This window comes from Catharus ustulatus, chromosome 3 (assembly GCF_009819885.2).
Source record: "Catharus ustulatus isolate bCatUst1 chromosome 3, bCatUst1.pri.v2, whole genome shotgun sequence".
Classification (NCBI taxonomy): domain Eukaryota; kingdom Metazoa; phylum Chordata; class Aves; order Passeriformes; family Turdidae; genus Catharus; species Catharus ustulatus.
In genome coordinates this window covers 118,285,940-118,306,859 of record NC_046223.1, presented here as the reverse complement: position 1 = coordinate 118,306,859, position 20,920 = coordinate 118,285,940, and the positions used below count along the sequence as shown (strand labels likewise).

The window sequence follows — 20,920 nt, the reverse complement described above, 5'->3', positions numbered from 1 at the left end:
GGTTTGCTTTGATTTTTGTTCTTATTTTGGTTTTGGATTTTTTTGTTTGCTTTGTCTTTTTCATGTTGTAATGGGATGAGGTCATAGAATTATAACAGGTTTAGGGAATGAAAAGAATTTTTATTTTTTTTTCTTAAATGAAGTTTTAGCAGAGCTCTTGTGAGCTGGTTCCTGGGTTGTGGTCAGAGCCCACTGTGGGTTTGATTTGTAGGAAAATGTCCAATATCAGAGCCTTGCTCCACACCCACTCTGTGTGAAACCTGCTCTTCTCAGGGATGAGACCAATGGTTCTTCCTTTTTCCCTTTGGAAAATTCTGGCATTTTCCCACTTGAAAATCTGACGATCCTTGAGAGCCAAGGGTCAGAAAACCACATTGTGTGAAATCTCTCAGCGTTCAGGTTCTCACAGGAGAGCCCATTGCTCAGTGTGCTTTGTGGAGCTGCACTTGTTGAGGCTGTGAGAGCCTGCTCCTCCAAACACTCCAAAAAAAAACCAACTCTGTGAGAGCAGTGCCAAGGAGCAGGTGCTGCAAAATTCAAAAATTCAGCTGCTGCCAACTGTGGAGAAAATTGCACTGATGGAGATCAGCATCTCTCAGGGGAAAAAATGAAGGCTCCAGAATGAGTGTCCAAGCTGGAACAAGACAACAGATGCCAGAAACATGTCCAGCAGCTCAGTCTGGAGTTTCCCTTCCTCTCAGTGGTGTCCCAAAGGACTGAAACCTGGAGTTGATTCCACAGGGGACAGAAATGACTGGAGAATCAAATGGGACTGGGCCACAATGATCTGGAGCTGAGTGAGCAGCAGCTTGGGTGATTTCAGCCTCCTCATCAGGCTGGTTTTGCACATCCTGACTTGAAAAAGTAGCTTTTTCATCCTTGGATCTGATTAGACAAACCTGAGGGGCTCCATATTTCCTGCTGAATTCTAGATAAGATCTTTCACTGTTTGAACTTGCAGAGCAGTTTAGGTGTGTGCTTCCCTGCTTGTTGAGTCTGTTTGGAATGAGCAATGTTCCTCAAGCTGTGAATACAAGAATGGTTTAGCTTTAAAAAAAAAAAAAAAAACCAACAAAAAACACCCTCCCCTGCAAACAGATGATGTAATGCCCAAGCTCCATGTTTAAACAGTAGCTAATTTGCCAGGGGATAAACCAGGGTGAAATCTGTCAGGCTTTCTAATTTCCCACATTCACCAGGGCTTTGTTCTTTTTGCTTTCAAATGCAGGGTAGGTTTGTGTGTCCACACTGTGTGGTTTCCTTCAGCTTCTGCAGCCCAAGAGTTTGTCCAGGGGCAAGAGAAAATGCTGCTGGAAACCTTTTGTTGCTATAAACCTTGATATGCATCTTTTTGGTTTTAAGTTTTACTGTGTGACTGAATTAAAACCCTGAGCCATCCCTTTGATGAGCACGGAGTTTATTCTGAATTTTGTTCCTTTGGCCAAGCAGGATTCACTCCCTGCATGGTCCCTGGGGCACTGCTGGGTGGGAGACTCCTTGTTCTGCAGCTGGTTTGGGAATTGTTTACTTGGTGTTTGGGCTCTCCTCTCCCAGTTTTACACAAAAGAAGGAACGCTTAATTTTCACATATTTAAAAAAAAAATAAATTCATGAGCAACTTTCTCTGCTGGTGGGAGCTCTGGTCTGTGTAGTGCTTTGGAGACTTGGCTGGTTGGGGAAAAGGGAGCTTTGGATCAACACTCCCCTCTTCCTCCCTGTCTGTTTATTGGAATTTTTTCACTGACCTATTCCTTTAATCCTCAATTTTGGCACCATCTCCCATGCCTTGTGTAAGCACAGGAAACTTTGCCAGCCAGCAGGATGAACCAGGGCACACAGCAGGGTTGGAGACATCCAGGAGCTGCAGTGTCTGCAGCTGACACGAGAAATTGAAGTGACACTTAAAGGAATTGCTTCCATCTTCTCTGTTTTTTTCTATAGAAAAGCAAAAAATGCCCATCTTCAAACTCAGAGCAGCTTCATCTTAAAAGCTGGGCTGAGGCTGTTTTTTGGGGATGTCATTACCCAGCCTGGCATGTGAGGTGGCTTCAGCAGTTTTCCTTCCTCTCAGCAAGCTCAGAGGGTGCCTTGTGCTGACACTGCACTGGGGCTGGAGCTGCTGCTCTGGAAAACAGCACTTGGGGAGAGATCACATCTGTGAGAGCTGACTCACAGCATCCAGACCTGCTGCTCTCAAACAGCTGGATTGCAGAACCTCCCAAAAACTCTGGGAGGGGTGGGAGGCTGAGGGGCTGTCCTGCAGCTGATGGATTATTTCTTCCATGGTTGAAAACTAAGAGCAGCGAGCCACTTGCAGTTGATCTGTTCTGTTTATTATGATTTTATTCCCTTGCTGCTTTGACTCCTTTCCTCTTTGGCATTGTTCTCACATCAATTCCTATTCCTCAGAATTTCCCTGCTCCCTGCCAGCTGTGCAACAGCTGGGAAGATACTGGAAAACACAAAGTGCTGTGAAGGGCTCAGAGGGCACAGCTTGGCCATGGAGCCTGGGCTTAGCTGGAGCTCCTGGGATGTGTTTGAGGAGCTGTGGGCTGCACACAAGGAGCCTTTTGTTTGCTTGCCTTAGCAACCCTGCCTCTCTGAAAGCTGAGATGTTCTCACTCCTGGGAATGCTGCTTGTTTCTGGGGAAGCAGGCCTGATCTCAGGAAACTGGTCTTTCTACCCCTAACCCTCTTTTTTTTAATGACAGCCAAATGAAATCTGGTTATCTGGTGGTTTTTCCCCCCAAGCAGCAAGTCCTGCTGACTCTCCTATCTCCTGTATCTCTTCTGGTGGGCACGATGTGCTGAGTTTAAATAAATTGTAGTCTTTGCTAAATATCTGTCAAATATTGACTTAATGTGTAGGGTGAGCTGACTAAGCTGAAATTAGTGGTGTAATTCCAGCTTGTTTGGCACGGGTGTGGAAGCAGTTTCACTGCAGATGGTGGAGGAAATGAAGATCTTACCTTGACTGCAGCTCAAGGGGAGGAAAGAGAAGCCTTGGGCTTGTATGGCAGTAAGGAAAGACTTGGTGGAGACAGAGAAGGGGAGTGTTTGTGAAGATATTGAGGGTGATAAAAACTCTTCCCAGTGAGTGAGGTCATAAGACAAAAAATGAGGTGTTGTTAACTGTGCTATTACAGATGTCATGAAATGATCTTCCACGTTCTGCTCCCTTGCCATACCCCCGGGATAATTTTTCTAAACCTACTGAAAATGAGATCTGAAAAAAACATGAGACAATCTGGCTGCTTGAGGTTTTGGCACAGATGAGCAGCCTCAGTGCTGGTGTGTGCTGCCTTTGTGTGTTCTGCTCTGCAGGTGAACAGCTCCACGTGTTCCTGAGGTGCTGCTGCAAAATGACAAAGCCCTGACACCTCGAGCAGGCAAGGAAATGGAGATGCAGGGAGGTGTCTGAAGGGATCCAAGTGATCCAAAGGAGCTGATGGCAGAACTGGAGCTAAACCACACAGCTTCAAACTCCTGGGAAGCTTGTGGGTTTTTCAGGTTATTTTTGAAAGTTTTGTTGGCTTAAATGCTGGCATAAATGAATTTTGGAATTCAGAACAATAAAGATGCAGCTTCCAGTCCTGCTTGAGTGACATCTCAGGGCTGGTACAGTGAATCTGATGGATATTGATGGAAATGGAGAGCTCATGAGTTGGTTTTTTTTTTCCAACACCTTTTTTCTCTTCACCCCTTAACTCTGCTGCAGGTAGTAAGAGCTCCATTGTAACTTCAGTTTTATGGGAGCTTTGTGCCTCCAATCGATTGGTTCCTGGCTGATCTTCAACAGCTCAGAGAGCAAATGTGATGCAGCAAATTCATTATATGCTAAAATATTTATTGTGTTACTGTAAAGGTCACTGATGGCAGTGCAGGCTCTGTAAGATACAGCCCTGAATCTTTCCAAAGATGGCATCTGTCACCACTCTCTTTTGAGAGCAGTGTCTTAAAAAGTACCTGCAATAATTTATCCTCAAGCCATGCTTTGGTGGTAGCTGTTTGGACCTTGTGTAGGTTAATAAATGACTTGTGCTGCATCTGAAAATGAACAGCTGTGTTTAATTGTGTCCTGTGTACTCTCACAGAAAGATGTGGAGGGCAGAGCAGGAAAAGAATCTTAGCTTAACCTTGTCCCTTTCTGCTTGATTTGAGTAATCTCCACGAGCTGATTTCTGTTCTGTAGTGATCTGGAATTGTCAGTAATGGCTCCTACCTGTGCAGGAGTGAATTACTTGTTGCCTTACATCACCTGGAAAGCAGCAATGAAAAGGCTTCCTGGCAGTGAGGTGGGCAGTGCCTTCCCTTCCCCCCAAACACAGGAGGAAATATTTAACAAACGGATTTGGAGCTGGGAGGAGCCTCCCAAACCCTTTCCACAGGTGCAGGAGTGGTGGAGTGTGGCTGTTCCCCACTGCAGGGCTGTGGGATCCATTACTGACCTATTTGCTGCTAGTTTTGCATCTGGCTGGGATTAGTTCAGCCAGCTGATCCCAGTTCCATGCTGGAATGGTGTTTTTGATGATTGGATACCGAGGAGAATTTTGGAGTCTGGAATTGCAAATCCAGCTTGTTAATTGAAGCTGGCCAAGCTGCCTTTTAAAGTTCTGCTCTCCCCACCATATCCCAGCCTCTCTGCTGTCTCACTGACTGTCTCAGTGGCTGCTGGCCTGCACATTTGTCACCTGTGGCCACTCCTCTGGCTGTGAGGGGCTCTTTGCTCATCACACCGAGAGTTTCCCTAATTGGAAGTGAGCTCTGAAGGGGCTGCGCTCCTCGTTCGAGCTCTCTGCCTGAGTGAGCATTTCAGGCAGCTGCACTGAGGTTCAACAGCTTCATGATCAGCCAGAGCTCGAGATAATCTAGCAAATCTCTTGATTATGAGGGTGGAAAATAATATGCTGTGATTTCCAGATGTTGCTGCACAAAAAGCGCTTCTGTGGATTCTCTGAATGGCGATATCTGGGTACCATTGGCATCCTCAATCTTTGAGTGCATCCATTTTCTGAACATGCCCCAAATTCCTGCACACTTTTCTGGACACAGCAGTTTCACACAATTATTTTTCAGTAGCATTTTAAGGCAAATTCGGGGATTATTACACTGGATCAAGGGGCATTGAAGTTTACAGTAAAAAAGACAAAGCATGGTGGAGGCAGAAACAGCAAGGAGGACAAAGCATATTTATCATTAACCCTGAAAACCACCTTTCCTTTTCCTCCTCAAGATGTAGACAAACTTGAAAGCATTTTCTGGTGTCTGTGCCATTCAGAGCAGTCACCTCTGGTGCCAGAGGTGTGCAGGAGCATTGCAGGTATTTCTGAAGGGGTTGGAAGTATTTTCTCCTTTTGGGCACACGAGCTCTCTTGGTTATGGACTGACTGAGAGATCTGCAGAAGATTAGGAAGTGTTTTCACAACCCCTGGAGGCTGTGGTGAGCTGGAACAAAGAGCTGCTGTGGTCTCTCCTGGCTGTGTGGCAGAGCAGTTTAAGTGCTCAGATTGGATCAGGTTTAGTTGTAATCTCGGTTTGCTGTGCAGCCACAGTGCTTTCAGTGGGACAGGGAAGGGGAGAGATGGTGGGAGGATGGAAATTGCACTTGTTTTGGTTGGAAGAGCTCCTGAATTTATGGTGTTAGCTGCTTTTCTGCTGGAGGTGAGGACAGCACTCGTGTGGGAGACATTTAGATTGGGACTTTTTTCAACAGAACTGGTTGTTTATCAAGTAACTTCTTTTTTTTTTCCCCCTCCTCCTTCTTTCTGGAGGTCTGCTTTATAACCAGCAGAGAAAATCAGCCCTTTCTGTAGCACAGTTCATCTTGTCCTAAGCAGACATCTTGAAGCAATCTGATTTTCTGTGCTCCAGCAGTGCCTGCTGCTCATGCTGGCTGCAGAAAGCCAGTCCAGCTGCTTCAGGTGTGCTGAGCATCACTTGTGGCCAGCAGTGCTGAAGTGAAATGGGGCTTTGCAAAGCCAGGCTTGGCTGCTGGGTGGGTTTGGAGGTTGTACAAGCTCCTCATAGCTGCAGCTTCCTCTTGCTTGGAAGGAAGAAGAGCTGATGTGGCCACTGGATCTGATTAGCAGGTCTGAGGTTTGAGGAGTATTTCAGTGAGAGAGTTTGAAGTGGTTCAGATATCAATGAAGAAAGCTGAAAGATGTTGTTTCACTCTCCTGAGCCTGGGAATATTGGCCAGTTTGCCAGCTGGGATCCATCTGCATCCATGTCCTGGTAGCAGAGCAGGGAATGAGATGCACGGCTTCTTTTCCCAGTGGATTTTGTATCTCTGCTCAGATGTGCACTGGTGGAGGAAATCACACTGCAAACCACCACAGAGCTTTCTGTTTTAACTCCCTAACTTGAGCCTGGATCATACAAAGCAAACCCTCGGAGCCTGTGAAGGGGTTTTTGTGGAGGAATAAAGCTCATTGTCAGCTGCCGTGTTCAGACCCTTGGGAAATTGTGACCATTGTCTGGGCTATTATTGCTTAATAAAAGCTTTGCATTTCCTCATTCAGGGCCTTGAAAATCTGGTTCTGTGCTTTTAAAAATAACTCAGCAGTGAGCCACAATTGGGAGCATTCACAGAGGAAATTCTTCAGCCATTTAAAACAAAGTGAAGGGGAAAAAAAAAAAAAAATACTTAAAGGGTTTTTACTTATCCCTGAAGAGTGAGTGTGTCCCTGAAGAGTGTGAGGCTCTGCTCCTGTTTGCTTCCAGAATTTTGGCTCTGGTGTCATCCCAGATGCATCCTCTGGGGATGTTGGAATTCCTGTGGATGAGCACCTCTGGACAAGGTGGGAGCAGCAGTCAATGCTCTTTGTGCTCGGTGCAAAAAATGCAAGACAATGTTTTTCTTTCTGTTTGTACCACACCAGAAAGGGTCATTTCAGGTAAAATGCAATGTGGTTGTGCTGAAGGATGAGCAGGGTTTTGGACACTCTGCAGGCTCTGTGGAGGTGCTGTGGGCTCTGAGGTGTTCATCACCCCAAAGTTGGCTTCCCTGTCGTTTTTATTCCCCTGATTGGTGCTGGGAAATCACAGCCCAGCACAGAAGCCCTGAACTATTTTGCAGATCTACTTTGGAGGCTTGTTTCTTTCCCTCTGTGTGTTCTTGGGTTTATTTTCCTTCTGGTGTGGAAATAATTATATTGCTTGTTTCTTATGTTCTGGCTCTGACTGAGGAGCAATGTACTCAGGTTTTTTTATGTTGTGGGTTTTTTTTTTTTTTCCTAGTGCAGTTTCTGCTATTAAAATATTCTGGACAGCAGTTGCTGCCCACGTAGAGCACAGAAATGTGTGTTTTGTGGTTGCAAGACATGCTTGCTCTGGGTGTGCCTCGTTGTTTTGTCTCTGCCCACATGGTTGGCCATCATTTATCACTGCCATCAAGCTGGGGAGATATAATTAACATTAATAATTAGTGCTCTGGGCAGGCCAGAATTAGCTACACTGGAAAAGAAGTTTTCTCTTGGAGCTGTGTGTTTTGTAGGATAGGGAGCAGGGTGTGAAGAGGGGATGACACTGCAGTGTTGCCAGAGACACTTGGGAATGAAGGAGCTGATTGTCTGGGTTTTATTTGTGGTGGGAAATTAATTCTAGCAAAAAATGCCTCTTCCATGCCTCAGTTTCTCCATCAAAAAAAATGAATACTGCATGATTTTTCTGAGTGTGTTCATTAGCAGGAATTGCTCTCCTCCCTCTTCCTGGAGCAGCTGTGACATGCCAGGGATGTGTGGTGATGCCAGCACTGGGGACAGGACACAGCCCTGCAATAACTGAATTCTGTCACACCATTGTGTGCTTTGGTGTTGCTTGAAATTTTATAGGTCAAAAGATTTCCATGCCTGTGTTTGGAGAATCTGCTGTGCCCACTTTCATTTATACCCATGGGACTGATCCAGGGCCATATGTTAAGAACATAACTGCTTTTAATTTATTTTTTTTAAAGCCATTGGTGTCTAAATATATCTGATAAAAATGCAGACTGGAGCTCTTTAATGAGGCATAAGTCAATCCTTGCTCTCTTTTTTTATAAGACAAAACCACCTCACACACTGGCTTCTTTTTGTATGGACTTCTGCTTTGCATTTCTACACATTCATCATAGCATGAAGCCTGTGACAAAAGGAAATAAGAAAAGACTGTTTAAGAGACCGTTTTGCTGTGCATAAACCTGAGCCTTAGCAAAGGGAAAACCCTGGGCTTTAGCAAGTGAAGTCATGGGCTGTGTGATGACAGAAAAGAGAAATAAAAATTACAGTGCTGAGTAAGTTTAGTGTGGTTGTGAATTGCACAGCAAAGAACAAGAGCTGTTAGGAAAGGAAATATTTCCAGTTTTGTTTTTGCAAAATCACAAAATTCAAGTGATGCTTGGATGTTTTTTGCCACCAAAAATCTTCATTTTGCTGGCTAAGGCAGTGGTCAGGGCTGTGAGCAGCAGCATTAGGGGGAGGCTGGGGATGTGTGGCTGTCTCTGATTTTGGGGGCTTGGGGAGGAAATGGCTTTGCTGCAGGAACAGCTCAGCCCTGCAGGCTGTGGTTTGACAGCTGAAGTCAGAGCAGGGCTGTGAAATCAGACTCTGCTCACACATGGTTGTGGCTGGGTGTGAAATCATGAGTGGTTCTGGCAGTGACAGAAAAAAAGGCAAAAAAAATAAAAATAAAAAAAGGAGATCTGCTTGTTTTGGAAGGGCCTCATCCTTTTCTCACTGCTGCATGGTCATGGCAAGGCTCAAGTTGCTCAGCCTGCTTTTGCTAGAGAGGACACAAAACTTCCATCACTTCATGGGAGGAGGAAAAGGGAGCAACTCCAGGACTGACACCCAGAGGTTTTGTGAGACAGAACAGATGAAGTTGTTGAGTTTTCTGAAGTGCTGGCCCATGAGGAAAGTTTCTGAGAGAGGCAGAGCTGAGGTTTTTCCACAGACAATCCAACTTTCACATTTAGCAAGGCTTTGCCTAACAGGAGGTGCTTTGTTTGCAGGCTGCACATTCACTCCTAGACACAGGAGCACAATGATAAATTATTTAATTACAGACACCCAGAGAAGCAAACCAGGCACCTGCTGGGCTGTGTTGTCCCCCTGCTTTCCCACTTTGCTGGCTGATTCCCAAAATGCAGCAGTGGGCTCGTGGTTATTAATGTTAATTAGCCAGGTTCTGCTCTGTGAGTTCCACGAAGTGCTCAGCCCCTCACCCGTGTAATGAGCCTGTACTCAGCCCCATTGTTGATTAGCAGCATCCCTCCAAGGACTGCTGCTCCTCTTGGGAGTGGAAGTTTGGTGTGGAGCTGCCTGTGGTAGTTGGAGCAAGTCCCCACCGCTGGGTTGTCACCTTTTTGCCCTTTGTTTCAATCTCAGCTGCTCCTCTGTGCCTTCCCCTTGCTAGGCAGCACAATTGCCAAGATTTCTTTTCAGCTTTGCCATTAGAACCTTGTTTTTAATCAGTGCTGACAAAATCCTGGCTGGATCTGAGCTCCAGGTAAGGGTTGGATTTAAAAGTTCTCCTAGAAGCTTTAATGCTGCAGGAACGTGGTGCTCCCTGTGCTGACAACAGTTTGGTGTCTCTGCCTCTTAATAACCATCCTGTAGTAACACCTTCTTCCTTCATTTGCAAAACAGCTCCATTCCAAGAAGAAATTTCCTCCTAAAAATGTGGAAGTGCAGTTTGTTCTTGGCAAATCCAACTGGGGCTTTATTATCGCTCTGATTTAATATTCTGGGGGAAGCATCTCTGAGAGGTCATTCTCTCCCAGAAGAACATTTCCCTCTTTTTTTTTTTTTTTTTTAACACTGAAGGGAATAAAAGGAAAGAGGCTGGTAAATAATATGACTGTAAATGAGAAGCAAATGATACTTTAATTTTTATGCATGTTGAGGATAGAAAAGCAACGTGAGATCAGGAGGTCTTTCCAGAAGAAGAGGGCTGTTCTTAAATATTTCTGCTTTGCCCCTAGTTTTATGTGCTCAGTATCATCCAGAGAACTCCTGGTTTTGCATCTGATTGTAATTTGCATTTAGATTGGCTGCCTGAAGGGAGTCTCTTGCACGGGGAGATGGGGCTGTGTGGCTCCAGTCTCTTGCAGCTCTGGCTGGAAGTAATGGCATTTACATAAAAACCATTAGCTCTGTTATTGATAAACATGAAAGGCATCCATTTAATTTAATTTTTTGATGAAGAGCTTTTAATATAAGCACACAATAGCACTGAGGTAGTAACATTGCTGCCCCCCATCCCTCTGTGCTGACCTCTTGTTTTAAGGGCAAGCTTTGATGGGGATTTTGTTGGTGGAGAGATGGGAAGTTATTTCTATTCCAATTTACTGGAGTAGCCAGTTGTCTTGCCACGTTGTGGGGAATTATTTAATGCTCATTTGAAGAGGTGTCTCTATTAATTGAACAGGGATTTAATGGCTCCCTGAAGCACAGTTGGGCTGTGTGTGATGTATACTAACATGTACTGGCAATTCTGTGGATAATCTTTCCCTTCATCAAAATGGGTTGAAGCAGAACTTCAGTGGCACCTCATTAAGGGGATAAAGTGTGTTGAAACAACAAATGCATTAAAGGGAACTTCTTTGGTGCACTCCAGATCAGAGCCCATGTAACCCTTGAGCACAGTGTCTGCAGAAACATTTGTTCCCCTGCCTGTGTAATGGTGCTTTGGGGATCAGGATGTGGCACAGAGAGCTGTGATTCACTGTCTCTGGAGGAGCTGTTGCTGCTGCTCTCATGTACAAATACTTTGCTTTTCTCCTGGGCTGGATCAGCTCTGACCTGGACATCCTCCAGAGGCAGCCTGTGATGTAGTTGTTTTCAAGCATCACAGCATTTGCTTGAGAGATTTTGTTGAGAGCTTTGCAGGTGCTTTGAGTTCTTGACCTCAGAGCTGGGGAGGTGAGTGTGTCTGTTGTGCATTGATTACCTGGCCTACTTCTTGATTTTAATTTTTTAAAATTTTTTTGGTCACTTTATCTATATTTACAGCTCTTTTTCCTCCCCAACAGGCTCCAGACAGATGAGTAGAGAGCTGGCTGCAGAAGAGGGACAGATTCCAGTTTGCCACAGATCACAGAGTACAGTGAGTACCTTCATATTTCAGGAATTAAACTTTCTGTAGTGCCTGGTGTCAGCCTCAAATTGCTTCCATTGGGACACAGCATTGGACAGTGTTTTCCTAAAAGTACAAGCTTCCTTGGCTTAACTTGTGTTGTGTCCTCATCTCATTTTCAGTCGTGGCAGAGCAGAGAACTGCTGCAATTTATCTGGTACCTGCTCAGGGCTGTGGGGGAATCAACACTAAAGGTCTAAAGGTGTCACCTGTGCTGCTGCAGTGGAAATGCTCCCCAGAGCTGTTCCAGCCTTGTTGGGACTGAGTGAGGAGGGTGGATGAGGGAGCTGCCATGGCACATGTCAGGGTTACTCATAAAGCAGTGCTATGAAATCAGCCAAATGAGGCTTGCCTGGACTGGTGGGTGGAAAAGAGCAGGAAAAAAACCACTGGAAAGTGTTGTCCAGTTCATGGTAAGGATGGCAGGTTTGCCCTGCAAGTGGAGGAGAAAATCTTTATTTCATGGGGGATTTTTACACATTAAAATGTCTTGCATGCGTGTTAACGGGCTGGAATAACGAGCCTGTGCTTTATGAGGTGTCTGCAAACATCTCAGAACCTGCTGCTGTCAGGGAGTAAATACTTGAGCTAGTAAATACTGATTTATTGGAATGGCTTGGCCCATGTGGTGTGGCCAGACTGAAGGAGGGAATTACCTGATACAGGTGTCTGGAAGCCAGGAGGATGCTCTAGTATGGGCTGTAAAATTCAGGTGAGTGTGGGAGCTGCAGCAGTTGGGTTTGTTGTGACAGCCCTGGCAGGTGATTCCCTAAGGAAAACGTGGGATGATGAATCTTGAAACTGATTGTGTCATCAGGTTGGTGTGGATGGATCCAGGGAGCAGGGAGAGAAGGGAAAGAGAGGCAAACCAAACTTATCTGTGGCTTCCTCATTTCCCCCCTATCCAAGCAGTACATGCAGGACATCCTGGGCTCAGGTGTCTATTCCTGTGTATTGCAGCACTTCTTGTTCTGGATGCAGGAAATCTTTGTGCCCTGCCAAACACAGCTGCTGTGAAAAATCCAGCAGTGGATACCCAAAGTGGGAGCAGCAGCAGGGTCAGGTGAAGGACGAACGGTGCCGGTATTGAGCAAGGTGCTCATCGACAGCTCTGATCCCACTGTGTGCTCTGAGCCAGAGCTGCTGACTCCAGGAGCTGCAAGCACTCAATACCATCGAATTCTCCTTCCCTTAAGGAGGAGGAAGTCTCAGGCTGACAGCTGTGCAGTCTGCACAAGGCCAGGGATGCACAGGTTCCCCCAGGACATCATTTGGTCTGTGCAATGTTTATTGCACTGCTGTGGTGTGCAGCAGGCTCAGCACTGACTTTCAGAAGCCTTTCTGGGTTAGAGGAATGAATGTAGGAGACAAGGATTTCAGGTTTGGAGTCCTTTTTAGGGTGGAAGAGTGTGATTAAAGCAAGGAGTGTGAATTTAGGTCAGTAGGAGATTGCTGAGGGAAGGGCTGGAACAGAGGAGATGCTGAAACAGTCTGTGATTGCCATGGAGCAGAAAGGGAAAATAACCTGTTCCTTAACAAGTCATTCTTATGCAAGACTCTCTCCATGACACTAAATATCTAAACAACTGGGTTGGGCCTGGAATCTAAAAATACTTTCAGGAGATCATCTTCAAACACCTCCTGAGGCTTGCTGGCTTGGGCAGCAGAGCCAAGCTGTGCAGGAGTTTTGTAGCAGGTCCCTTCCTGTGAGGATGTGGCACCATCCACGTGAGCCTGAGTGTGGCTCTGATGCTTCCTGTGCTTCACAGGGGCTCACAGCTGCAGTGAAGAAGGGCTGGGGGAGAGCACTGGGGTGTGGCAGGGAGGGTTTGTGTGCCTGGACCTGCTGCAGTCCTCTGAGGAGCACTGGGAAGTGAGGGGTGCAGCTCCTGCTGCTTCTCAGAACATGCTGGAGACTTTTGTCTGCTTGTTAAAAACTCAGAATATGGCAAAAAACTCACCTGAAGCATGGGAGGGGGTCTGCAATAAGTTCATGTTTGGGGGATTGCCATTTGCAATTGCATACAATTCTGTGAATTCCTATTGTCAGAGGCCTCTTTTTCCAGACTAAAATATCCTAATTGATTCAATAGTCCTTACAGAGATGCTTCATGGTTTTGACCATCTTCACTATCCTCATTATTTCCAATTTTTGGTTATTTTTTCTCCTCTTAAGTGTTCTTACTAGGAGATTGAAAGAGCCTTTGGTTTCTGAGGTCCTGTCCTTTTGCTGCTGCACTTCTCTATGTTTAGCCATAGAAAAGAAAACAGGAATTTTGATGCTCCATGTAATAATAAGCCATAACCTTTTATTTTTTTTTTTTCAATAAAAAGCAGAGATCTGTGTGTCTAATCTAAAAACTCTATCAAAAAAAGCTATGAATAAACCTGCTAGCATTCCAGTGCACTGAGTCACCAGAACAGAACATTGTTAACAAGGAGCCCTGGCAGAGCTGTGTGGCTTTGTGCTGAAGCTGTCAGCCAGGATATGGGATGGATCTTTGTATCCTGCAGCAATTTTGTGAAACTAAATGGCTGCTGGTGCCTCTGCACCTTCTAAATGAGGACAAGAAGCACTCTGCTCTTAACCAGTGCAGAGGGGGAAAGGGTTTAAGAAATATCAAACTAGAGAATTAGTTTATTGAAATAAATATAAATCAGAGTTATCAAAGTGGTTCTGGTTCTGCAAGGGCAGGGCCTGGCTCTCCATCTCCTGGAATTTCTTTTCTTAGTGACTTCCAGAAAGCAGGACTGGAACACGATGTGATTAAAGTGTTAAGAGCAGACTGGTGTGCCTGGGGCTGACAGCTCTGTGGTTTTGTCTATCTGCCCTGACTCACATCTGTGGCTTTTGTGCTGCCCTGAGGTGAGTCAGGGCTCCCTCAGGGGTGATTAAAGCCCTGCCCTGTGGGCAGCCTGGGAAACTTGGGCCTCTCTTCAGCTGAGAACCCTTGGATGTTTTCCTCAGCTCTGAATCTCAGCTCTCTGGACCATCCAGAGCAGTTTTTGCCACTGTTGAGGTTTACCTTCCACACCTCCACTGTTATTTCCACCTCTGTGTTTTTCTTTTCTCCCTCCTACTTTTGAACCCCAAAGAGCTCCCAGGCTCTGTCTGTGCTCCACTGGTGGCTCCTCTTCTGCAAAGAACCAAATCCTTGTAGCAGCTCCCTCCCAAAGCAGCACAATCACTTCATTGCCCAGATTTGTCAATAAAAAAAAACCTTACCTGGCCTGCCAGGATGTGTCACCTGTGCCTCAACCAGTCCTGAACACGGCAGGAGAGTCCTCCTGCACAGGGGACACCAGGAGGAGGAAAAAAGGAGAGAATTACATCCATAAGTTGATTTTCTGTCACTTCTCAGGGTGTCCCAGCCCTTGCTTGTTGGTGAAGGATGGAGGATTTTTAGTATTATTTCCCTTCTTATTTATTTATTTATTTATTTATTTATCTATTTATTTATTTATTTATCCATTTATCTATCTATTCATTTATTTATTTATTCTATATATATAGGTATAAAATACATATTTTTATTTATATATAAAATATATATAGTATATATAAGATACATACAATATATATACACATTAATTTATATATACACATAAATTTATATATATATATGTATGCATAAATTGATATTTATGGTTCTTTCCCATTCTTCTTTTATTTCATGCATGTGAAGCTGCACACAGCCCAGCCTGCCAGCCCACAGCCAGCCTACTGTAAAAATTTCAGCTGTAGCTTAGGAAGGTAATAAATTGAGAGTAATTTTTTAATCTGCTAGGGAGAAAAACAGCTTAATTGGCTGTTTCTCCTGGTGCTTCCAGCATTATTTTTGGCCTTAGAGGGTGTGAATGCAGCAGATATTGATTTCCCTGAATGAGAGGTCAGCTCTTCCTGGACAGCACTGGAACTCTGCATCTATTTATTTCTGTTTTACCTTTTTTTAGTACATTGAATAATACAGCCAGTGTGGCAAGGGCCTGTAAAATGCTGAGCTGTGTGGTGGAATTTTGCTGTGCCCAAGTAAATCTCTTGTGATGAGAGACTCCACGTAGGGGAAAGCTGGATCAGCTTGGAGTGAGGGAAGGTTTGGAGACTTCCCTGAGGTCCCTGCAGTGATCCAGCCATGCTGGGGAAATGGAACTTGGAGATTCCAGCTCCTGCCATCACCCAGGGGACTTTTCCATTTAATGCAGCCATTGAAACTGGGAGCAGGGACAATGTGTCATGGGGGAGCTGGAACAGGCTGCCTTTGTGGCTCATCACAAAGCCAGCAGTATGTGCTGGAGTGCTCCTGCATGCTGAGCCTGGAATGTCAGCCTGGCTTCTGTTCTCCTCCCTTCCCTCCAGGAGCTGCCTTAGAGCTGGGGAGAATAAATCACTGTTTGTGTGTTTATTGCATTTCTGCTCACAGCTCTTCTTGGATCACACACAGGGAAAGAGCTCAAGTGAGGTGAAAGCTGTGAGATCCTCATGGTGTGTCAGATCTCCAGCTCTCTTCTTGTTCCTCCCTGACAGGAGGTTGGAGGGAGCCCTTCTCCCAGCTAAAGTGAGGTGGGATATTAGGAAAAATTCCTTCATGGAAAGGGTGGTCAAGCATTGGGATGGGCAGTGGGGGAATCACCATCCCTGGAAGTGTTCAGGAAATGTGGATGTGGCACTTGGGGACATGGTGTAGTGGTGAATGTGGTGGTGCTGGTTGGATTTTTGGGATTTTCCAACCTTAACAATTCCCTGATTGTTCTCTTGCTGTTTTGTTCATTGTTAAATAACAATGGGATGAGCTTTGAGGTCTTTTCCAACCCAACCTATTCTATGAACTTGTGGCTTTATTTATCCAACAGCAGCTCCTGAGAGCCCTCTCTGGGAAAGGAATGGTGCAGGGACAAGAACCCTGCAAGGAACAAACCCTGAGAACAGATGAAAACTTCTTTGTGATATGAAAATGTTATATTAATTATTGAGTGTAATAAAACTATTTCAAAGTGGTTAAAAATTATTAAAAGGACTCTCCAGGAGGTTTGCATTGATTGGGAAGTGAGAAACAATGACAGTAGCACAAGTTTGATTCTGTGAGTGAACTCTGGAGACAGCTGGGTGGAAATGAATTCTAGATCTCCTCAGGCTTTATAAAAACTTGGGAACTTCTGCTGTGGATAAAAATGTTGTCAGGTGAAGCTTTTACTGCACTGAGGGTTCACCTGGCAATTCAGAGGGAATAATTGTGGGGAGCACAAGTGAAATCCTCCTTGCTTTTGTGTGAGGAACTTCCCAGTGCAAATCCATCACAGAGTGCCCCAATATGAGAAGGATTTACTTAGTGAATTGTTCTGTCATCACTCAGCAGGATAATTGACTTGTGATTAGGGAGAAAATCTAGCTGCAGGTTGGTGTTTGAGGTTCTGAAGTCCTCTTGAAAAGGCAGAGCTCCTCCTCAAACAGCAACAGCTCTCCTGAGACAGGATGCTGAAAACTCCATTATACCAGCATTGATGGAACAGCTGCTCCTGTTTGAACAACTTTATTTCTTCCTCCTCCTGTTGCAAATCAAAGGAAGAGTGGGAATCAGTGTTGTTGTTTGTTCAGCATTAATAACAAGGTTGTTAAAATTTTCACTGCTGGAGCTGTTTTTGTCACGTGCTTCCTGCACGTGGTGCCTCTCAGACCTGCTGCTCTCTGGGTGTTTTTAGCTGGTGATGCTGATGACTGAAGGATCCTCATTCCTTCTGTTCCCAGCTCCCAAGTGACTCAGGAGCTAAAAGCAAGCCAAGATCTGTGCCTCCCACAGGCAGCACAAAGGCTGATGTGGAAGGAACGGGCATCTTGCTGTGAAGATGATGCTTCACGTTTTAGAAGAGAAATTCTTCTTGGTCCAGAGTGATCAGCAAGGGGGGCCAAACAGAACAGGTTTCACTTCTGCCTCTGAGGCTGGCTTCAAGCCTGCAAAAAAAAAATCTACCTGGAATTTAAGAATATACTGAATTCATCCAGTCCAACTCCTGGCCCTGCACAGACACCCCAGCAATTCCCACCCTGTGCATCCCTGAGAGCATTGTCCAAATGTTCCCAGAGCTCTGGCAGCCCTGGGGCTGGGACCATTCCCTAGAAAAGTGGGACTTGAGTCTCTGTTAGTAATTTATGAAGAGTCAGATTTTTTTTTTTTGCATATTGGTGTTTATACCCTTGAAAAAGGAGGGGGAAGATTTTGGAAGCTGGATCTGTAATGGGATCAGAGCCCTCTGTACCCTGTGAAAGCGTTTTTAGAGGAGAGATTTAACCTGGGAGGGTGCACTGAAACTGCCCCTGAGGAAAGGAGGATTTACTTCTTCCCTTTTCCCTCCCACCTCCTGTGTGGGACTGCTGAACTCTCTGCTCCATCCTGCTGATCCAGCTGCTGCCTTTCCCTGTGGACACATTTGGAGTCCTTTTAATTCCGTCTGGAGTGCTCACCGTGAGGCATCACAGAGCTGATGCCTTTGAGGAGGGAAAGGAGCCTTTGTCAGGTCTCCAGGGAGCTAATTTATACAGATCCTCTTGGCTTCACTGGCCAAGTGTGTCTTTGTTTCCATGTGCTTTTGCCTCTGAGATGGAATCCTAAGAGCAAGGCCAAGTGTCAGGCTGCTGCTGGTGGCGGGGCTGCAGCTGCACAGCTCATCCTTTAAGGAGGGAAAAGTGCCAAAAGTTTTGGGCTGAATTGGCTGTCTCAGCTTTTCTGGTCAAAGTTGGCTTTTGTTGTTCCAAACTTGGGGATTTTGTCAACCTTTAACCTTTAGACTGAAGCACTTTTAAATAATGGGTTTGTTTTATCAGAGATAGAAGCAGGAGATTAGAAGGTGTGTGGGAAAAGAGTGATCCTGCCCTTGCCAGCTCTGATTGGTATCACTGCTACATTACTGTCTGCTGGATTTTATTTTTATACATTAAAAAAATCATGAACATTTAAAGAAGTGTTACAGCTGCATTGTTTTCAAGCCACAATTACAGAAGGATAAAAAAATTGAGACAAAAATTGACTACTTGCTGTTGAACAGTGAGCTTTGCCTGATAACCAAAATTAAAAGTTTTTAGATGTCTGCCTTGAACAATCTCTCCAGAAAGTTCTTAGAGTGGAGCTCAGCCTGAAAAAGTCTGTTGGAAATATCACCAGGAGAAAACAACTTCTGCACAGCCCAAATGTGATATCAGGGCAGTTCTCCCTTCTCAGGAAAAAGAGGAAATGCAGAGTGACAGAGAAGTGACATTGGTGAGACCAGTGTCACTGCTGGGTCTCCTGATAGTTTTTCCTGCCCAGATGAAGGCCCCTGTTTTGTTCTTTGCCTCTGTTCATTTTATTCCGAGTGAGTGTTCCCATTATCCCGTGTGTGTGAAAGGCTCCTGGAGCTGGATAATAAGGGAGTAAGCCAAGAGCAGCCTAATTTACAACTTGTGAAGTGATTCTCTTCAGAGCACTAATGAGCAGTGACCCAAGCACAGGTAAATTATCTGTAGGGGTTTTTTTTTCCTCTTTTCCTCTTAAATCTCTGATCATTTCCATCCCCAGGCAACCTCTCTTTCACCACCATTAGCGTTGTCTCAGTTTTTGTCCACATTCCAAAGTTGAACCACTTTATCCACAATTGATGTGTGCTCCTGTAGAGTGCAGAGCACAAGGCTGGTATAAAAGCATTTAAAATAGCATGGCTCATTCTTGTGTTGGGAGAGGAATAATGGACATGGGACACAGCTTTAGAGGTAGAAAGCTCTCTAAATTTAGAGTGTGGCTGTGCATTGTAGCTGAACTGATCTCAAGGAAAGGTTTTGCTCCCAGCCTGATCTTTTTGCACTGATCCAGATCCAGTTTCTTCCCTCTCAGTCCACACAGTTTATTTCCAGCCTAACTCCCTGGTTCAGGCTTGGGAGCTGGGGAGGAAATCTCTTTTCAGCAGCACCAGGCCATGAGATCAGCTCAGCAACAGCACAAACCCACACCCTAAATGGAGCTTGTCACTGTCTGAAAGGTGTTCCCATCATTCATTCTCTCTCCCTGTTGGCACTGTGGGGCAAAAAGCAGGATTTTCCTCCTCCTTGCTTATCCTGAGTAAAGTTTCTCCTCCTGAAGTAGCTGTCTTTGCTGTCAGTACCCAAATAATGCAGAGAATTGTGGGCACACGCTCTGTGATGTCCTGTGTGCTACAGCCAGCTTGAAAAACAATTAAAACCCCAATGTTTTGCTGGTTTTTTTTTTGCTGGATACTTAATGGAGCTTCTTGGCAGTAAACACTGCTTCCCTGGGGATCTTTCCAGAGTCATTAAATCTGGTGAGGGATAATCTGGAATAGTCTCCTGTTTGTTTGGACATGGGAGCTGCAAAAAGGGGCCCTGAGCAGCTGCAGGGTGATAACAGAGGTGAAGGGCCAGCAGAGGGGTTATTGCAAATTTTAATTACAGATGATGTCTGATTCTGTAAATAAGAAATACAGATGAGGCTGTGGTGGTGAAAAACCTCCAAACTTTAAGGATGGTGTTGATCCCCCAAAGGAAAATTAGGAAAGGCCACAAGCAGTGACTGAGAGTTACCAAGTGGCTTTTAGTCAGAGATGTGTAGATTCCACAAAAAAAAAGGAATTAATTCAGCAGCTGCTGAGCTCTGTCTGAGCCAATTCAGAGGGGGCTTTGAGTGGGTGAGTGCAGCAGGTTGTACTTGTTGTAGAAGGTTTTGAGCTTGTTTATACCCAGTGTCAGATTCCAGGCTACCAGTGATGCTTGTTTGGTGTGTGGTGTTTGCTCCCCCAGGAGAGGGGGAGCACAGGTGGGGACATTGATCTCTAGAAGGTCATGACAACAGCTGCAAGGTGGCCTTTGCAAAATGCTTCATGTGGTGCAAGAATTCTCTGCTTTCTGCTCAGCTGGGGCTTGCTTTTTTGCAAAACATTCACTTTCAAGGAGGATTGAAATGCGATTTCCAGATGTTAATGTGATAGTGTGTTTAATGCTGTATTTTGAGGGAGCAGCCTTTGCTGAATGTAACCTTGGGCAAAGTTTAAAACAAGCAACCAAAAAAAAAAAAAAAAGCAAAAAGGGAAGTGATAAAGAACTGGCAGCCATACAAATATGGATTTGTGTGGGAAGGCCAAAAATGTGCTGGGTCTCTTATCGGGAAACGTGGAATAACAAATCCTGGCCCCTGCCCCTTGCCTGGACACCCATGAGCCTCACACCTCCCCTGGAGTTTGGAGCAAGGCTGCTCATGTGGCAGAGTGGCAGCAGAGCCAGAACCAGTCCAAACCCTTCAGAAGTTTGTGGGAAAAACCCCAGAGCAGCCGCCAGGAAAGGTCAGTGCTGCTGCCCTGAATTGCAGCATGTGTTAAAACACAGCAACACTTCCCAGCTGGAATTGCCCTAATTCCAGCCTTGTCATCAAGATGAAGTGGACTGCAAACACATTTCTGTGGGAATTGCTCTGGATGCAGAGCACCTTTAATAATGTCTCAATCTCCACCTCACTGTGTGCAGTTTGAATGTAACCAGAAGCCAAGGGCACTGATGGAATTAGGAGCCAAAATACTTTGACTTGGTTGCTAAAAACGACATTAAACCATTATTTTATGGTCCTGAGTGAGCACATTGGAGAAGCAGCTCTGAGCTGGATAACAAATACTCTGGGTTGGAAGGGATTTATAAGAATTATTGATCCAACTCCTGGCCCTGCACAGACACCCAAAAATCCCACCCTGTGCATCCCTGGGAGTGTTGTCCAAACACTCCTGGAGCTCTGGCAGCTTTGGGAACATCACCATTCCCTGGGGAGCTGTTCCAGTG

At 45.2% G+C, this 20,920-nt stretch overlaps 1 protein-coding gene across 5 annotated transcripts in view; it reads left to right on the top strand.

The window, feature by feature from the left end:
* EXTL3 (exostosin like glycosyltransferase 3) overlaps positions 1-20,920 on the top strand; it is a 114,628-nt gene that overhangs the window by 25,019 nt on the left and 68,689 nt on the right. For all 5 annotated transcript variants that reach the window (XM_033054669.1, XM_033054671.1, XM_033054667.1 and 2 more), the window contains exon 2: positions 11,012-11,085. The gene's annotated coding sequence lies outside the window, so the exon portion shown is untranslated. The remainder of the gene's footprint in view (positions 1-11,011; positions 11,086-20,920) is intronic.